General features: G+C 51.7%; 9 non-coding genes across 9 annotated transcripts; all 9 read right to left on the bottom strand.

Moving 5' to 3' along the window:
• Positions 1–1,185: 1,185 nt before the first annotated feature.
• TRNAD-GUC (transfer RNA aspartic acid (anticodon GUC)) lies at positions 1,186–1,257 on the bottom strand. Its single transcript has one exon. It is a non-coding gene; the product is annotated as a tRNA-Asp (tRNA).
• A 1,397-nt stretch (positions 1,258–2,654) lies between these two features.
• Positions 2,655–2,726, bottom strand: TRNAD-GUC (transfer RNA aspartic acid (anticodon GUC)). The gene has a single exon. It is a non-coding gene; the product is annotated as a tRNA-Asp (tRNA).
• Positions 2,727–4,122: 1,396 nt separating this feature from the next.
• Positions 4,123–4,194, bottom strand: TRNAD-GUC (transfer RNA aspartic acid (anticodon GUC)). Its single transcript has one exon. It is a non-coding gene; the product is annotated as a tRNA-Asp (tRNA).
• A 1,396-nt stretch (positions 4,195–5,590) lies between these two features.
• Positions 5,591–5,662, bottom strand: TRNAD-GUC (transfer RNA aspartic acid (anticodon GUC)). Its single transcript has one exon. It is a non-coding gene; the product is annotated as a tRNA-Asp (tRNA).
• A 1,396-nt stretch (positions 5,663–7,058) lies between these two features.
• TRNAD-GUC (transfer RNA aspartic acid (anticodon GUC)) lies at positions 7,059–7,130 on the bottom strand. The gene has a single exon. It is a non-coding gene; the product is annotated as a tRNA-Asp (tRNA).
• Positions 7,131–8,527: 1,397 nt separating this feature from the next.
• On the bottom strand, positions 8,528–8,599 carry TRNAD-GUC (transfer RNA aspartic acid (anticodon GUC)). Its single transcript has one exon. It is a non-coding gene; the product is annotated as a tRNA-Asp (tRNA).
• Positions 8,600–9,995: 1,396 nt separating this feature from the next.
• Positions 9,996–10,067, bottom strand: TRNAD-GUC (transfer RNA aspartic acid (anticodon GUC)). The gene has a single exon. It is a non-coding gene; the product is annotated as a tRNA-Asp (tRNA).
• Positions 10,068–11,463: 1,396 nt separating this feature from the next.
• Positions 11,464–11,535, bottom strand: TRNAD-GUC (transfer RNA aspartic acid (anticodon GUC)). Its single transcript has one exon. It is a non-coding gene; the product is annotated as a tRNA-Asp (tRNA).
• A 1,397-nt stretch (positions 11,536–12,932) lies between these two features.
• On the bottom strand, positions 12,933–13,004 carry TRNAD-GUC (transfer RNA aspartic acid (anticodon GUC)). Its single transcript has one exon. It is a non-coding gene; the product is annotated as a tRNA-Asp (tRNA).
• Positions 13,005–13,980: the final 976 nt, after the last annotated feature.

Genomic DNA, 13,980 nt, shown 5'->3' with positions numbered 1-13,980 from the left:
TTCCTCAGCAAATCAAGCTACCCATCTCAAGTCTCATGAGCTGAGGACGGCAAAGTCCCTGTGGGCTTAGGACAGTCAAAGAAACCCCTGGGCTGCATGCTAAGCCCCTTTTCGGCTTCACTTTCCGAATCCTGCCCTAGCTTGCGATTAGTTTTTTTCTCACTTCTTGCCCCCATCTCCCACCTTGCCTCATGGTCTCCCCTCCTCTGCGCACCTGACAGTTTGCCTGCCCTTCCACTGCCTGTCTCCAGACTTTCCAAGGAGAAAAGGCAAAGCACTAAAGCGGGCCGGGCAACGGGTCAAGTTCCGCTTTCTGCGACTAGCAGGGAGGTAGCGTGGCCGAGCGGTCTAAGGCGCTGGATTAAGGCTCCAGTCTCTTCGGAGGCGTGGGTTCAAATCCCACCGCTGCCACTTTTCCTGGCCTTGCATTTTAAAGAAGAACGTAACGTTGACCTCTTCCTTCATTAGTGCCACCTCTGTCGCAATGAGCAAGCGGATGGTATGCCACACCCTGCAGGAAAAAGGTTTCGCTTCTGACGTCTTGCTTTTCTGGACATCCAGTCTCAAGTTTCCCATCTGGAACGGCGCTCCCTGCTGCTTTGTGAAGGCTTGCTGCAAGAGCCTTCGAAACCCAGGAGCTCTTGCGTTGAGCTGTGACGCGTCCTGGGAAGACCTCCCGTTGCAGCGGAATGAGCCCCACTTCCAGGGCGTGCTGGTAGCAAATTTCCCACAGCCCACAGGGAGCAAACGATCCCAGGTGTGATGTATCACCAGGAGAGGCTGAGATGAGAGTAGGGGTTCACGCGTGTGCCCGGACCGAGGTTAATGATGGGATTAGAGCTAGGGTTAGATGCAGGGAAAGAGTGAGAGTTATAATTAGGGATAAAGCTAACAGGTGATCATTACTCGTCATGTAACATGATACAAAGGGTCAGAAGAGGAACTGATTCAGGGTTACAATTTGGACTTCGCAGACAACAGGAGCACTAAATGGTGCTGAGGGGGACTCAATAAAGTGGACCGGCCGCCTAATGTAAGCAATTGTGCACAAATATTGTACGATGACTAGCGTTGCCGGTGCTTTTTTCTTAAAGAGTCAGTTCTTGGCACCCATTCCCTACTTGACTCAGCCTAATCTTCAAGAATATTTGTCAAGAACTAAAAAAAATCCAGAAACGGTTTAACCTCCCCGTCGGGGAATTGAACCCCGGTCTCCCGCGTGACAGGCGGGGATACTGACCACTATACTAACGAGGAGACGTGAGGGCATGAAATGAACAGCTGCTGATGTCTGCACAGCATCCAGCGACCACCTAGCTGGCCTAGGGGGGTCTCATTTTCCCCCGTCAAACGGCTTGCCCGATCTAAGGCTAATTTCTTTCTTTTTATCGGCACCAGGCTTAAAACTCAGTTTAAGGCGATAGTTCCGGGCTATGTTTGACTCCAGAGTTGAATCTGTCATCCCGCATTTCCTCAGCAAATCAAGCTACCCATCTCAAGTCTCATGAGCTGAGGACGGCAAAGTCCCTGTGGGCTTAGGACAGTCAAAGAAACCCCTGGGCTGCATGCTAAGCCCCTTTTCGGCTTCACTTTCCGAATCCTGCCCTAGCTTGCGATTAGTTTTTTTCTCACTTCTTGCCCCCATCTCCCACCTTGCCTCATGGTCTCCCCTCCTCTGCGCACCTGACAGTTTGCCTGCCCTTCCACTGCCTGTCTCCAGACTTTCCAAGGAGAAAAGGCAAAGCACTAAAGCGGGCCGGGCAACGGGTCAAGTTCCGCTTTCTGCGACTAGCAGGGAGGTAGCGTGGCCGAGCGGTCTAAGGCGCTGGATTAAGGCTCCAGTCTCTTCGGAGGCGTGGGTTCAAATCCCACCGCTGCCACTTTTCCTGGCCTTGCATTTTAAAGAAGAACGTAACGTTGACCTCTTCCTTCATTAGTGCCACCTCTGTCGCAATGAGCAAGCGGATGGTATGCCACACCCTGCAGGAAAAAGGTTTCGCTTCTGACGTCTTGCTTTTCTGGACATCCAGTCTCAAGTTTCCCATCTGGAACGGCGCTCCCTGCTGCTTTGTGAAGGCTTGCTGCAAGAGCCTTCGAAACCCAGGAGCTCTTGCGTTGAGCTGTGACGCGTCCTGGGAAGACCTCCCGTTGCAGCGGAATGAGCCCCACTTCCAGGGCGTGCTGGTAGCAAATTTCCCACAGCCCACAGGGAGCAAACGATCCCAGGTGTGATGTATCACCAGGAGAGGCTGAGATGAGAGTAAGGGTTCACGCGTGTGCCCGGACCGAGGTTAATGATGGGATTAGAGCTAGGGTTAGATGCAGGGAAAGAGTGAGAGTTATAATTAGGGATAAAGCTAACAGGTGATCATTACTCGTCATGTAACATGATACAAAGGGTCAGAAGAGGAACTGATTCAGGGTTACAATTTGGACTTCGCAGACAACAGGAGCACTAAATGGTGCTGAGGGGGACTCAATAAAGTGGACCGGCCGCCTAATGTAAGCAATTGTGCACAAATATTGTACGATGACTAGCGTTGCCGGTGCTTTTTTCTTAAAGAGTCAGTTCTTGGCACCCATTCCCTACTTGACTCAGCCTAATCTTCAAGAATATTTGTCAAGAACTAAAAAAAATCCAGAAAAGGTTTAACCTCCCCGTCGGGGAATTGAACCCCGGTCTCCCGCGTGACAGGCGGGGATACTGACCACTATACTAACGAGGAGACGTGAGGGCATGAAATGAACAGCTGCTGATGTCTGCACAGCATCCAGCGACCACCTAGCTGGCCTAGGGGGTCTCATTTTCCCCCGTCAAACGGCTTGCCCGATCTAAGGCTAATTTCTTTCTTTTTATCGGCACCAGGCTTAAAACTCAGTTTAAGGCGATAGTTCCGGGCTATGTTTGACTCCAGAGTTGAATCTGTCATCCCGCATTTCCTCAGCAAATCAAGCTACCCATCTCAAGTCTCATGAGCTGAGGACGGCAAAGTCCCTGTGGGCTTAGGACAGTCAAAGAAACCCCTGGGCTGCATGCTAAGCCCCTTTTCGGCTTCACTTTCCGAATCCTGCCCTAGCTTGCGATTAGTTTTTTTCTCACTTCTTGCCCCCATCTCCCACCTTGCCTCATGGTCTCCCCTCCTCTGCGCACCTGACAGTTTGCCTGCCCTTCCACTGCCTGTCTCCAGACTTTCCAAGGAGAAAAGGCAAAGCACTAAAGCGGGCCGGGCAACGGGTCAAGTTCCGCTTTCGGCGACTAGCAGGGAGGTAGCGTGGCCGAGCGGTCTAAGGCGCTGGATTAAGGCTCCAGTCTCTTCGGAGGCGTGGGTTCAAATCCCACCGCTGCCACTTTTCCTGGCCTTGCATTTTAAAGAAGAACGTAACGTTGACCTCTTCCTTCATTAGTGCCACCTCTGTCGCAATGAGCAAGCGGATGGTATGCCACACCCTGCAGGAAAAAGGTTTCGCTTCTGACGTCTTGCTTTTCTGGACATCCAGTCTCAAGTTTCCCATCTGGAACGGCGCTCCCTGCTGCTTTGTGAAGGCTTGCTGCAAGAGCCTTCGAAACCCAGGAGCTCTTGCGTTGAGCTGTGACGCGTCCTGGGAAGACCTCCCGTTGCAGCGGAATGAGCCCCACTTCCAGGGCGTGCTGGTAGCAAATTTCCCACAGCCCACAGGGAGCAAACGATCCCAGGTGTGATGTATCACCAGGAGAGGCTGAGATGAGAGTAAGGGTTCACGCGTGTGCCCGGACCGAGGTTAATGATGGGATTAGAGCTAGGGTTAGATGCAGGGAAAGAGTGAGAGTTATAATTAGGGATAAAGCTAACAGGTGATCATTACTCGTCATGTAACATGATACAAAGGGTCAGAAGAGGAACTGATTCAGGGTTACAATTTGGACTTCGCAGACAACAGGAGCACTAAATGGTGCTGAGGGGGACTCAATAAAGTGGACCGGCCGCCTAATGTAAGCAATTGTGCACAAATATTGTACGATGACTAGCGTTGCCGGTGCTTTTTTCTTAAAGAGTCAGTTCTTGGCACCCATTCCCTACTTGACTCAGCCTAATCTTCAAGAATATTTGTCAAGAACTAAAAAAAATCCAGAAAAGGTTTAACCTCCCCGTCGGGGAATTGAACCCCGGTCTCCCGCGTGACAGGCGGGGATACTGACCACTATACTAACGAGGAGACGTGAGGGCATGAAATGAACAGCTGCTGATGTCTGCACAGCATCCAGCGACCACCTAGCTGGCCTAGGGGGTCTCATTTTCCCCCGTCAAACGGCTTGCCCGATCTAAGGCTAATTTCTTTCTTTTTATCGGCACCAGGCTTAAAACTCAGTTTAAGGCGATAGTTCCGGGCTATGTTTGACTCCAGAGTTGAATCTGTCATCCCGCATTTCCTCAGCAAATCAAGCTACCCATCTCAAGTCTCATGAGCTGAGGACGGCAAAGTCCCTGTGGGCTTAGGACAGTCAAAGAAACCCCTGGGCTGCATGCTAAGCCCCTTTTCGGCTTCACTTTCCGAATCCTGCCCTAGCTTGCGATTAGTTTTTTTCTCACTTCTTGCCCCCATCTCCCACCTTGCCTCATGGTCTCCCCTCCTCTGCGCACCTGACAGTTTGCCTGCCCTTCCACTGCCTGTCTCCAGACTTTCCAAGGAGAAAAGGCAAAGCACTAAAGCGGGCCGGGCAACGGGTCAAGTTCCGCTTTCGGCGACTAGCAGGGAGGTAGCGTGGCCGAGCGGTCTAAGGCGCTGGATTAAGGCTCCAGTCTCTTCGGAGGCGTGGGTTCAAATCCCACCGCTGCCACTTTTCCTGGCCTTGCATTTTAAAGAAGAACGTAACGTTGACCTCTTCCTTCATTAGTGCCACCTCTGTCGCAATGAGCAAGCGGATGGTATGCCACACCCTGCAGGAAAAAGGTTTCGCTTCTGACGTCTTGCTTTTCTGGACATCCAGTCTCAAGTTTCCCATCTGGAACGGCGCTCCCTGCTGCTTTGTGAAGGCTTGCTGCAAGAGCCTTCGAAACCCAGGAGCTCTTGCGTTGAGCTGTGACGCGTCCTGGGAAGACCTCCCGTTGCAGCGGAATGAGCCCCACTTCCAGGGCGTGCTGGTAGCAAATTTCCCACAGCCCACAGGGAGCAAACGATCCCAGGTGTGATGTATCACCAGGAGAGGCTGAGATGAGAGTAGGGGTTCACGCGTGTGCCCGGACCGAGGTTAATGATGGGATTAGAGCTAGGGTTAGATGCAGGGAAAGAGTGAGAGTTATAATTAGGGATAAAGCTAACAGGTGATCATTACTCGTCATGTAACATGATACAAAGGGTCAGAAGAGGAACTGATTCAGGGTTACAATTTGGACTTCGCAGACAACAGGAGCACTAAATGGTGCTGAGGGGGACTCAATAAAGTGGAGCGGCCGCCTAATGTAAGCAATTGTGCACAAATATTGTACGATGACTAGCGTTGCCGGTGCTTTTTTCTTAAAGAGTCAGTTCTTGGCACCCATTCCCTACTTGACTCAGCCTAATCTTCAAGAATATTTGTCAAGAACTAAAAAAAATCCAGAAAAGGTTTAACCTCCCCGTCGGGGAATTGAACCCCGGTCTCCCGCGTGACAGGCGGGGATACTGACCACTATACTAACGAGGAGACGTGAGGGCATGAAATGAACAGCTGCTGATGTCTGCACAGCATCCAGCGACCACCTAGCTGGCCTAGGGGGTCTCATTTTCCCCCGTCAAACGGCTTGCCCGATCTAAGGCTAATTTCTTTCTTTTTATCGGCACCAGGCTTAAAACTCAGTTTAAGGCGATAGTTCCGGGCTATGTTTGACTCCAGAGTTGAATCTGTCATCCCGCATTTCCTCAGCAAATCAAGCTACCCATCTCAAGTCTCATGAGCTGAGGACGGCAAAGTCCCTGTGGGCTTAGGACAGTCAAAGAAACCCCTGGGCTGCATGCTAAGCCCCTTTTCGGCTTCACTTTCCGAATCCTGCCCTAGCTTGCGATTAGTTTTTTTCTCACTTCTTGCCCCCATCTCCCACCTTGCCTCATGGTCTCCCCTCCTCTGCGCACCTGACAGTTTGCCTGCCCTTCCACTGCCTGTCTCCAGACTTTCCAAGGAGAAAAGGCAAAGCACTAAAGCGGGCCGGGCAACGGGTCAAGTTCCGCTTTCTGCGACTAGCAGGGAGGTAGCGTGGCCGAGCGGTCTAAGGCGCTGGATTAAGGCTCCAGTCTCTTCGGAGGCGTGGGTTCAAATCCCACCGCTGCCACTTTTCCTGGCCTTGCATTTTAAAGAAGAACGTAACGTTGACCTCTTCCTTCATTAGTGCCACCTCTGTCGCAATGAGCAAGCGGATGGTATGCCACACCCTGCAGGAAAAAGGTTTCGCTTCTGACGTCTTGCTTTTCTGGACATCCAGTCTCAAGTTTCCCATCTGGAACGGCGCTCCCTGCTGCTTTGTGAAGGCTTGCTGCAAGAGCCTTCGAAACCCAGGAGCTCTTGCGTTGAGCTGTGACGCGTCCTGGGAAGACCTCCCGTTGCAGCGGAATGAGCCCCACTTCCAGGGCGTGCTGGTAGCAAATTTCCCACAGCCCACAGGGAGCAAACGATCCCAGGTGTGATGTATCACCAGGAGAGGCTGAGATGAGAGTAGGGGTTCACGCGTGTGCCCGGACCGAGGTTAATGATGGGATTAGAGCTAGGGTTAGATGCAGGGAAAGAGTGAGAGTTATAATTAGGGATAAAGCTAACAGGTGATCATTACTCGTCATGTAACATGATACAAAGGGTCAGAAGAGGAACTGATTCAGGGTTACAATTTGGACTTCGCAGACAACAGGAGCACTAAATGGTGCTGAGGGGGACTCAATAAAGTGGACCGGCCGCCAAATGTAAGCAATTGTGCACAAATATTGTACGATGACTAGCGTTGCCGGTGCTTTTTTCTTAAAGAGTCAGTTCTTGGCACCCATTCCCTACTTGACTCAGCCTAATCTTCAAGAATATTTGTCAAGAACTAAAAAAAATCCAGAAACGGTTTAACCTCCCCGTCGGGGAATTGAACCCCGGTCTCCCGCGTGACAGGCGGGGATACTGACCACTATACTAACGAGGAGACGTGAGGGCATGAAATGAACAGCTGCTGATGTCTGCACAGCATCCAGCGACCACCTAGCTGGCCTAGGGGGGTCTCATTTTCCCCCGTCAAACGGCTTGCCCGATCTAAGGCTAATTTCTTTCTTTTTATCGGCACCAGGCTTAAAACTCAGTTTAAGGCGATAGTTCCGGGCTATGTTTGACTCCAGAGTTGAATCTGTCATCCCGCATTTCCTCAGCAAATCAAGCTACCCATCTCAAGTCTCATGAGCTGAGGACGGCAAAGTCCCTGTGGGCTTAGGACAGTCAAAGAAACCCCTGGGCTGCATGCTAAGCCCCTTTTCGGCTTCACTTTCCGAATCCTGCCCTAGCTTGCGATTAGTTTTTTTCTCACTTCTTGCCCCCATCTCCCACCTTGCCTCATGGTCTCCCCTCCTCTGCGCACCTGACAGTTTGCCTGCCCTTCCACTGCCTGTCTCCAGACTTTCCAAGGAGAAAAGGCAAAGCACTAAAGCGGGCCGGGCAACGGGTCAAGTTCCGCTTTCTGCGACTAGCAGGGAGGTAGCGTGGCCGAGCGGTCTAAGGCGCTGGATTAAGGCTCCAGTCTCTTCGGAGGCGTGGGTTCAAATCCCACCGCTGCCACTTTTCCTGGCCTTGCATTTTAAAGAAGAACGTAACGTTGACCTCTTCCTTCATTAGTGCCACCTCTGTCGCAATGAGCAAGCGGATGGTATGCCACACCCTGCAGGAAAAAGGTTTCGCTTCTGACGTCTTGCTTTTCTGGACATCCAGTCTCAAGTTTCCCATCTGGAACGGCGCTCCCTGCTGCTTTGTGAAGGCTTGCTGCAAGAGCCTTCGAAACCCAGGAGCTCTTGCGTTGAGCTGTGACGCGTCCTGGGAAGACCTCCCGTTGCAGCGGAATGAGCCCCACTTCCAGGGCGTGCTGGTAGCAAATTTCCCACAGCCCACAGGGAGCAAACGATCCCAGGTGTGATGTATCACCAGGAGAGGCTGAGATGAGAGTAAGGGTTCACGCGTGTGCCCGGACCGAGGTTAATGATGGGATTAGAGCTAGGGTTAGATGCAGGGAAAGAGTGAGAGTTATAATTAGGGATAAAGCTAACAGGTGATCATTACTCGTCATGTAACATGATACAAAGGGTCAGAAGAGGAACTGATTCAGGGTTACAATTTGGACTTCGCAGACAACAGGAGCACTAAATGGTGCTGAGGGGGACTCAATAAAGTGGACCGGCCGCCTAATGTAAGCAATTGTGCACAAATATTGTACGATGACTAGCGTTGCCGGTGCTTTTTTCTTAAAGAGTCAGTTCTTGGCACCCATTCCCTACTTGACTCAGCCTAATCTTCAAGAATATTTGTCAAGAACTAAAAAAAATCCAGAAAAGGTTTAACCTCCCCGTCGGGGAATTGAACCCCGGTCTCCCGCGTGACAGGCGGGGATACTGACCACTATACTAACGAGGAGACGTGAGGGCATGAAATGAACAGCTGCTGATGTCTGCACAGCATCCAGCGACCACCTAGCTGGCCTAGGGGGTCTCATTTTCCCCCGTCAAACGGCTTGCCCGATCTAAGGCTAATTTCTTTCTTTTTATCGGCACCAGGCTTAAAACTCAGTTTAAGGCGATAGTTCCGGGCTATGTTTGACTCCAGAGTTGAATCTGTCATCCCGCATTTCCTCAGCAAATCAAGCTACCCATCTCAAGTCTCATGAGCTGAGGACGGCAAAGTCCCTGTGGGCTTAGGACAGTCAAAGAAACCCCTGGGCTGCATGCTAAGCCCCTTTTCGGCTTCACTTTCCGAATCCTGCCCTAGCTTGCGATTAGTTTTTTTCTCACTTCTTGCCCCCATCTCCCACCTTGCCTCATGGTCTCCCCTCCTCTGCGCACCTGACAGTTTGCCTGCCCTTCCACTGCCTGTCTCCAGACTTTCCAAGGAGAAAAGGCAAAGCACTAAAGCGGGCCGGGCAACGGGTCAAGTTCCGCTTTCGGCGACTAGCAGGGAGGTAGCGTGGCCGAGCGGTCTAAGGCGCTGGATTAAGGCTCCAGTCTCTTCGGAGGCGTGGGTTCAAATCCCACCGCTGCCACTTTTCCTGGCCTTGCATTTTAAAGAAGAACGTAACGTTGACCTCTTCCTTCATTAGTGCCACCTCTGTCGCAATGAGCAAGCGGATGGTATGCCACACCCTGCAGGAAAAAGGTTTCGCTTCTGACGTCTTGCTTTTCTGGACATCCAGTCTCAAGTTTCCCATCTGGAACGGCGCTCCCTGCTGCTTTGTGAAGGCTTGCTGCAAGAGCCTTCGAAACCCAGGAGCTCTTGCGTTGAGCTGTGACGCGTCCTGGGAAGACCTCCCGTTGCAGCGGAATGAGCCCCACTTCCAGGGCGTGCTGGTAGCCAATTTCCCACAGCCCACAGGGAGCAAACGATCCCAGGTGTGATGTATCACCAGGAGAGGCTGAGATGAGAGTAAGGGTTCACGCGTGTGCCCGGACCGAGGTTAATGATGGGATTAGAGCTAGGGTTAGATGCAGGGAAAGAGTGAGAGTTATAATTAGGGATAAAGCTAACAGGTGATCATTACTCGTCATGTAACATGATACAAAGGGTCAGAAGAGGAACTGATTCAGGGTTACAATTTGGACTTCGCAGACAACAGGAGCACTAAATGGTGCTGAGGGGGACTCAATAAAGTGGACCGGCCGCCTAATGTAAGCAATTGTGCACAAATATTGTACGATGACTAGCGTTGCCGGTGCTTTTTTCTTAAAGAGTCAGTTCTTGGCACCCATTCCCTACTTGACTCAGCCTAATCTTCAAGAATATTTGTCAAGAACTAAAAAAAATCCAGAAAAGGTTTAACCTCCCCGTCGGGGAATTGAACCCCGGTCTCCCGCGTGACAGGCGGGGATACTGACCACTATACTAACGAGGAGACGTGAGGGCATGAAATGAACAGCTGCTGATGTCTGCACAGCATCCAGCGACCACCTAGCTGGCCTAGGGGGTCTCATTTTCCCCCGTCAAACGGCTTGCCCGATCTAAGGCTAATTTCTTTCTTTTTATCGGCACCAGGCTTAAAACTCAGTTTAAGGCGATAGTTCCGGGCTATGTTTGACTCCAGAGTTGAATCTGTCATCCCGCATTTCCTCAGCAAATCAAGCTACCCATCTCAAGTCTCATGAGCTGAGGACGGCAAAGTCCCTGTGGGCTTAGGACAGTCAAAGAAACCCCTGGGCTGCATGCTAAGCCCCTTTTCGGCTTCACTTTCCGAATCCTGCCCTAGCTTGCGATTAGTTTTTTTCTCACTTCTTGCCCCCATCTCCCACCTTGCCTCATGGTCTCCCCTCCTCTGCGCACCTGACAGTTTGCCTGCCCTTCCACTGCCTGTCTCCAGACTTTCCAAGGAGAAAAGGCAAAGCACTAAAGCGGGCCGGGCAACGGGTCAAGTTCCGCTTTCGGCGACTAGCAGGGAGGTAGCGTGGCCGAGCGGTCTAAGGCGCTGGATTAAGGCTCCAGTCTCTTCGGAGGCGTGGGTTCAAATCCCACCGCTGCCACTTTTCCTGGCCTTGCATTTTAAAGAAGAACGTAACGTTGACCTCTTCCTTCATTAGTGCCACCTCTGTCGCAATGAGCAAGCGGATGGTATGCCACACCCTGCAGGAAAAAGGTTTCGCTTCTGACGTCTTGCTTTTCTGGACATCCAGTCTCAAGTTTCCCATCTGGAACGGCGCTCCCTGCTGCTTTGTGAAGGCTTGCTGCAAGAGCCTTCGAAACCCAGGAGCTCTTGCGTTGAGCTGTGACGCGTCCTGGGAAGACCTCCCGTTGCAGCGGAATGAGCCCCACTTCCAGGGCGTGCTGGTAGCCAATTTCCCACAGCCCACAGGGAGCAAACGATCCCAGGTGTGATGTATCACCAGGAGAGGCTGAGATGAGAGTAAGGGTTCACGCGTGTGCCCGGACCGAGGTTAATGATGGGATTAGAGCTAGGGTTAGATGCAGGGAAAGAGTGAGAGTTATAATTAGGGATAAAGCTAACAGGTGATCATTACTCGTCATGTAACATGATACAAAGGGTCAGAAGAGGAACTGATTCAGGGTTACAATTTGGACTTCGCAGACAACAGGAGCACTAAATGGTGCTGAGGGGGACTCAATAAAGTGGACCGGCCGCCTAATGTAAGCAATTGTGCACAAATATTGTACGATGACTAGCGTTGCCGGTGCTTTTTTCTTAAAGAGTCAGTTCTTGGCACCCATTCCCTACTTGACTCAGCCTAATCTTCAAGAATATTTGTCAAGAACTAAAAAAAATCCAGAAACGGTTTAACCTCCCCGTCGGGGAATTGAACCCCGGTCTCCCGCGTGACAGGCGGGGATACTGACCACTATACTAACGAGGAGACGTGAGGGCATGAAATGAACAGCTGCTGATGTCTGCACAGCATCCAGCGACCACCTAGCTGGCCTAGGGGGGTCTCATTTTCCCCCGTCAAACGGCTTGCCCGATCTAAGGCTAATTTCTTTCTTTTTATCGGCACCAGGCTTAAAACTCAGTTTAAGGCGATAGTTCCGGGCTATGTTTGACTCCAGAGTTGAATCTGTCATCCCGCATTTCCTCAGCAAATCAAGCTACCCATCTCAAGTCTCATGAGCTGAGGACGGCAAAGTCCCTGTGGGCTTAGGACAGTCAAAGAAACCCCTGGGCTGCATGCTAAGCCCCTTTTCGGCTTCACTTTCCGAATCCTGCCCTAGCTTGCGATTAGTTTTTTTCTCACTTCTTGCCCCCATCTCCCACCTTGCCTCATGGTCTCCCCTCCTCTGCGCACCTGACAGTTTGCCTGCCCTTCCACTGCCTGTCTCCAGACTTTCCAAGGAGAAAAGGCAAAGCACTAAAGCGGGCCGGGCAACGGGTCAAGTTCCGCTTTCTGCGACTAGCAGGGAGGTAGCGTGGCCGAGCGGTCTAAGGCGCTGGATTAAGGCTCCAGTCTCTTCGGAGGCGTGGGTTCAAATCCCACCGCTGCCACTTTTCCTGGCCTTGCATTTTAAAGAAGAACGTAACGTTGACCTCTTCCTTCATTAGTGCCACCTCTGTCGCAATGAGCAAGCGGATGGTATGCCACACCCTGCAGGAAAAAGGTTTCGCTTCTGACGTCTTGCTTTTCTGGACATCCAGTCTCAAGTTTCCCATCTGGAACGGCGCTCCCTGCTGCTTTGTGAAGGCTTGCTGCAAGAGCCTTCGAAACCCAGGAGCTCTTGCGTTGATCTGTGACGCGTCCTGGGAAGACCTCCCGTTGCAGCGGAATGAGCCCCACTTCCAGGGCGTGCTGGTAGCAAATTTCCCACAGCCCACAGGGAGCAAACGATCCCAGGTGTGATGTATCACCAGGAGAGGCTGAGATGAGAGTAGGGGTTCACGCGTGTGCCCGGACCGAGGTTAATGATGGGATTAGAGCTAGGGTTAGATGCAGGGAAAGAGTGAGAGTTATAATTAGGGATAAAGCTAACAGGTGATCATTACTCGTCATGTAACATGATACAAAGGGTCAGAAGAGGAACTGATTCAGGGTTACAATTTGGACTTCGCAGACAACAGGAGCACTAAATGGTGCTGAGGGGGACTCAATAAAGTGGACCGGCCGCCTAATGTAAGCAATTGTGCACAAATATTGTACGATGACTAGCGTTGCCGGTGCTTTTTTCTTAAAGAGTCAGTTCTTGGCACCCATTCCCTACTTGACTCAGCCTAATCTTCAAGAATATTTGTCAAGAACTAAAAAAAATCCAGAAAAGGTTTAACCTCCCCGTCGGGGAATTGAACCCCGGTCTCCCGCGTGACAGGCGGGGATACTGACCACTATACTAACGAGGAGACGTGAGGGCATGAAATGAACAGCTGCTGATGTCTGCACAGCATCCAGCGACCACCTAGCTGGCCTAGGGGGTCTCATTTTCCCCCGTCAAACGGCTTGCCCGATCTAAGGCTAATTTCTTTCTTTTTATCGGCACCAGGCTTAAAACTCAGTTTAAGGCGATAGTTCCGGGCTATGTTTGACTCCAGAGTTGAATCTGTCATCCCGCATTTCCTCAGCAAATCAAGCTACCCATCTCAAGTCTCATGAGCTGAGGACGGCAAAGTCCCTGTGGGCTTAGGACAGTCAAAGAAACCCCTGGGCTGCATGCTAAGCCCCTTTTCGGCTTCACTTTCCGAATCCTGCCCTAGCTTGCGATTAGTTTTTTTCTCACTTCTTGCCCCCATCTCCCACCTTGCCTCATGGTCTCCCCTCCTCTGCGCACCTGACAGTTTGCCTGCCCTTCCACTGCCTGTCTCCAGACTTTCCAAGGAGAAAAGGCAAAGCACTAAAGCGGGCCGGGCAACGGGTCAAGTTCCGCTTTCGGCGACTAGCAGGGAGGTAGCGTGGCCGAGCGGTCTAAGGCGCTGGATTAAGGCTCCAGTCTCTTCGGAGGCGTGGGTTCAAATCCCACCGCTGCCACTTTTCCTGGCCTTGCATTTTAAAGAAGAACGTAACGTTGACCTCTTCCTTCATTAGTGCCACCTCTGTCGCAATGAGCAAGCGGATGGTATGCCACACCCTGCAGGAAAAAGGTTTCGCTTCTGACGTCTTGCTTTTCTGGACATCCAGTCTCAAGTTTCCCATCTGGAACGGCGCTCCCTGCTGCTTTGTGAAGGCTTGCTGCAAGAGCCTTCGAAACCCAGGAGCTCTTGCGTTGAGCTGTGACGCGTCCTGGGAAGACCTCCCGTTGCAGCGGAATGAGCCCCACTTCCAGGGCGTGCTGGTAGCAAATTTCCCACAGCCCACAGGGAGCAAACGATCCCAGGTGTGATG

Source organism: Ambystoma mexicanum, chromosome 1p (assembly GCF_040938575.1).
Source record: "Ambystoma mexicanum isolate Mex_15411 chromosome 1p, UKY_AmexF1_1, whole genome shotgun sequence".
Taxonomy (NCBI): Eukaryota; Metazoa; Chordata; class Amphibia; order Caudata; family Ambystomatidae; genus Ambystoma; species Ambystoma mexicanum.
The sequence above is the reverse complement of the archived record's forward strand: the minus strand, read 5'-3'. Positions and strand labels throughout refer to the sequence as shown.